Below are 4,818 nucleotides of genomic sequence, written 5' to 3'. Positions count from 1 at the left end.
TAATTGCACTTTTAATTATCATACTTTTTAATTATCGCAAGTTTATTTTATCGCACTTTTATTTATCGCAATTTCATTATCGTTATTTATTTTACGCTTTAAATTAAGTCTTTTATTTATTTAATATTTTACATTAGGTTTTAACTGCGACTAAAGTTTTAAAATCGACAAACCGGTCATTAAACGGTAAAAACCCCCCTTTATAATAATAATATTACTTATATATATATTTGTATTTTTATAAATTAAAACTAATATAGCGTTAAGCTTTGTTTAAAGATTTCCCTGTGGAACGAACCGGACTTACTAAAAACTACACTACTGTACGATTAGGTACACTGCCTATAAGTGTTGTAGCAAGGTTTAGGTATATCCATTCTATAAATAAATAAATATCTTGTGTAAAATTATATCGTATTTAATAGTTTTTCCTAGTAAAATATAAGCTATTTCATATACACCTCGCATAACATCAAGTATTTTTGGCGCCGCTACCGGGGAACGCCGAAGCAAAACGCCACACACATAAAAAAAATTTTTATTAAGTTTTAATTAGTTTTTGTAAAATATACTTTTTAAATATTAAAAAAATATAAAAAATTAAAAACCAGAAAAAAATATATATATATAAATTTATTTTTAAGATTTTTATTTATAAAATTATAAAGTATTTTTATTTCTATTTTAGTTTTTTAATATAAGTTTTATTTATTTAATATAAATATTTTATATAATTATTAAAATAGAAAAATAAAAAAAAAAATATATATATATATATATATATATATATATATATATATATATATATATATATATATATATATATATATATATATATATATATATATATATATATATATATATAAATATTAAAAACGAAACATGTCAAACGAAACCACCTAATCTGAAATTTCATACCCCGTGACTCGCGGAGTTTGTTGCCAGGTGTACCGCAACTCGCGGAGCCACCCTGACACGAGCAGAACCCTAATTTGGCATTTATTACGGAGTATAATTTAATTATTATTATTAAAACTTAATTAGGTTTATATTTAATATTAATATTTAGTTTTAGTTTTTAAATTAATTTGTATTTTAAATATTAATTAGTATTATTAAATATATATATAAATTAATACTTTTATAAATAAAAACAATTAAATAATATTTTTTATAAAAATAAATAATTTTATCAAATTTAAGCTTATTTTTATTTTTGTATCTTTTTATCATTTAATCATAATATTTGTATTTTTATTTGTTCGTAGCTAGTTGTAAGTTCTAGTATTTTGCCGTAGCTTATTTTCACTTCTAGATTTTTAGGCTTTGCCGTAAAATCCCTTAAGTGCTTTCTCTTTAGACTAAGATTTAGGTGCTTTAGAATTTTGCGACGCCTATCTAAGTTTTAGTACATTTTTAAGATATTGCCATTTGGGATATAGTTTTACTTGTAAGCCTTAATATTTTTAGACGCAACTTTTAGTTTTTAGTTTTTAGTTCCTTTTTAAGTTTCAACGCGCTATTTTCTTATTTTTATTTTTCGACGCCTTTTACCTATGTATCAATTATCACTCCAATTAGTAATCTCAATTTGCAATTTTAATTTTAAGTTAGTGATAATAATAAGGTTGGGTTAGTCGAGTGTTTTAAAGTTTTATAAGTCACTCTTTTTCTTTCTTAATTCTCCAATTTTAATTTTAATTTCGACGCGCTCTTTTTCTTTCTTATTTCTCGCCATTCTAGTTTTTAGGACTTAGAATTTTTATACTTCTTCTCTAAATTTCTTTAAATTACGAAAATTTATTTTAAGTGGTTAAATTGATAGACATCAAAATTTTCTGGTTCGTAGTAATAGTTGGATTTGTACGTGGACCAGGTTATTGGAGCCAAACAGTACTCAATTATATTGAGACCAAACGAATCATGCCCCTCTGCTGCATCTTTTGGCTATTCAAAACGTGGGCAAAATCAGAAAAGTCTATTAATTGGATAATTTATATAATTTTTCTTTCCTTTTAAAAACTAATAGGATATTCAGTGAATGCACCGAGCAAGACGTTCACCACCTTTTGTACGTTCACCACCTGTAACTCGATCAAGACATCTAGCTAATATTGTCGTCGTTGATTTTTCTTTAGAATCGTCATCCAGTCGACCAAGTACTCCAATTTAAATTTCCGATAATCCATTTTTTGAACCCAACCTCACAATTGAGAATCCGGAGAATATTCAGGGACGATTCATAGATCCTGAACCATTAATTTTTCCTCCGGAACCACCAATCATTCAAACAGAGATTGTTGAGGAACGAACCATTAAATCAGAATCCTCTAGTGATTCAGATTCAACAAATTCAATCATGGAAAATCTGGAACCTTTAAGTATGGAAGACCGAATGAGAGCTAAATTCACTAGCCAAGGACACGCAATTACTCATCCAGACATTAATGCGCCAGATTATGAAATCAAAGGACAAATTCTACATATGGTGACTAATTAATGCCAATTTAGTGGTGTGTCGAAGGAAGATCCAAATGAACATCTTCGTACCTTTAATAGGATCTGCACACTATTTAAAATAAGATAAGTTGAGGATGAACAGATATATCTCATGTTATTTCCCTGGACTTTAAAGGGAGAAGCCAAAGATTGGTTGGAATCGTTACCTGAAGGGGCGATTGATACATGGGACGTTTTAGTTGAAAAATTTCTTAAACAATTCTTTCCGGCATCTAAAGCCGTAAGACTTCAAGGAGAAATTGTTACGTTCACACATAAACCAAATGAAACTCTATATGAGGCATGGACCAGTTTTGAAAAGTTATTGAGAGGATGTCCGCAACATGGTTTAGACACTTGTCAAATAGTACAAATATTCTACGAAGGATGCGACATCACTACAAGGAAAGACATCGATATAGCAGCTGGTGGTTCTATTATGAAGAAAACCGAAACTGATGATTATAAAATTATTGATAACACTGTTTCCCACTCACATGAGTGGCACCAAGAAAAAGATATTGTTAGATCATCTAAAGCAGCTAGAGCCGATTCTAGCCATGACTTAGATTCCATTTCAGCAAAGATACATGCTGTAGAGAGACGAATGGAAAAGATGACTAAGGATATACACTCAATACGAATTAGTTGTGAGCAGTGTGGAGGACCACATTTGACAAAAGATTGTCTTAGTATTGAGCTAACAATGGAACAAAGAGAGAATATTTCATACATAAACCAAAGGCCTGGAAATAATTATCAGAATAATTATCAACCGCCAAGACCGATTTACAATCAAAACCAGAATTATAACCGAAATATTCCATACAACAACCAACAAGGTCCTAGTAATCAACAAGTATCCAATAATACTTACAATCAGCAAAGTCCTAATTTTCAAAACAAACCACCACAAACCAATGATAAAAAGCCGAATTTAGAAGATATGATGACGAAGCTAGTTGAAACTCAAACACAGTTTTTCACATCTCAGAAACAAACCAATGAACAAAATGCTCAAGCATTTAGAAATCAACAAGCTTCTATTCAAAATCTGGAACAAGAAGTAAGTAACCTAGCAAGGTTAATAGGTGAAAGAAAACTGGGAAGTCTACCTAGTGATACAAATGCTAACCCCCGGAATGAAACAGCTAAAGCCATTACCACAAGAAGTGGTATTACACTTAAACCACCTGAAATACCTGTAATTTCTGATGAAGCTATTCCTACTCCACAAGAACCACAACCTGATCAAGATAAGGAAAAAGAACCGGTAGTTGAAAAGGTTAATGAAGATAACACAGTTAAGGCTAAACCTTATGTTAAACCATACCAACCACCACTTCCTTACCCGAGTAAAATGAAAAAAGAGAAACTTGAAGCCGAGCAATCCAAATTCTTGGATATGTTTAAACAGATAAATGTAAATCTTCCTTTCATTGATGTAATTTCAGGAATGCCTAGATATGCTAAATTTCTGAAAGATCTAATATCGAATAGAAAGAAAATGGAAGAACTCTCGGCCATTACTATGAATGCTAATTGTTCAGCAGTGCTGTTGAATAAGATACCGGAAAAACTATCTGATCCAGAAAGTTTCACAATTCCATGTTTTTTGGGTAATCTTAGTTCAATAGAAGCATTGGCAGACTTAGGTGCTAGTATAAATTTAATGCCGTATTCACTATACGCTAAACTAGACCTTGGAGAATTGAAACCAACACGAATAAGCATACAACTAGCCAATCGATCAATAAAATATCCTAGAGGGATAATGGAAAACATGCTAGTTAAAGTTGGTGCTTTAGTATTTTCAGTAGATTTTGTTGTTCTGGACATGGAAGAAGATTCTCAAGTTCCTCTCATATTAGGAAGACCATTCTTAAACACGGCTAAATCAATGATAGACGTGTTTGGTAAGAAACTGACCCTAAGTATAGAGGACGAGAGTGTTACCTTTTCAGATGATAGAGCAATGCAACAACCGCAATCTGCAGATGATACATGCTATTATATTCAAACTATAGAATCACATGCAGAATTGTTAGAAGAATTTCTAGAATTTCAAGGAACGGGAGAATGTTCTTTAGGAGAAGGAACTGAACCAATTGATGAAACTGAAATGTTAGCTACACTTATGGCTAATGGATATGAACCAACAACAGAAGAAATTCAAATGCTAAAAGAAGAAGACAGATATCGATATAAATCATCGATAGAAGAACATCCGACATTAGAGCTAAAGCCACTTCCAAACCATTTGGAATATGCTTATTTACATGGTGAATCGGAATTACCTGTAATAATATCGTCTTCTCT

The 4,818-nt window shown here is 30.7% G+C and overlaps 1 non-coding gene across 1 annotated transcript; it reads right to left on the bottom strand.

Annotated features, from left to right (window-relative positions):
- Positions 1 to 2,743: 2,743 nt before the first annotated feature.
- Positions 2,744 to 2,850, bottom strand: LOC139874086 (small nucleolar RNA R71). Its single transcript, XR_011767790.1, has one exon. It is a non-coding gene; the product is annotated as a small nucleolar RNA R71 (small nucleolar RNA).
- Between the last annotated feature and the right edge of the window lie 1,968 nt (positions 2,851 to 4,818).

Source organism: Rutidosis leptorrhynchoides, chromosome 10 (genome assembly GCF_046630445.1).
Source record: "Rutidosis leptorrhynchoides isolate AG116_Rl617_1_P2 chromosome 10, CSIRO_AGI_Rlap_v1, whole genome shotgun sequence".
Lineage (NCBI taxonomy): Eukaryota > Viridiplantae > Streptophyta > Magnoliopsida > Asterales > Asteraceae > Rutidosis > Rutidosis leptorrhynchoides.
Note: the sequence above shows the minus strand (reverse complement) of the source record. Positions and strands in the feature narration are given on the sequence as shown.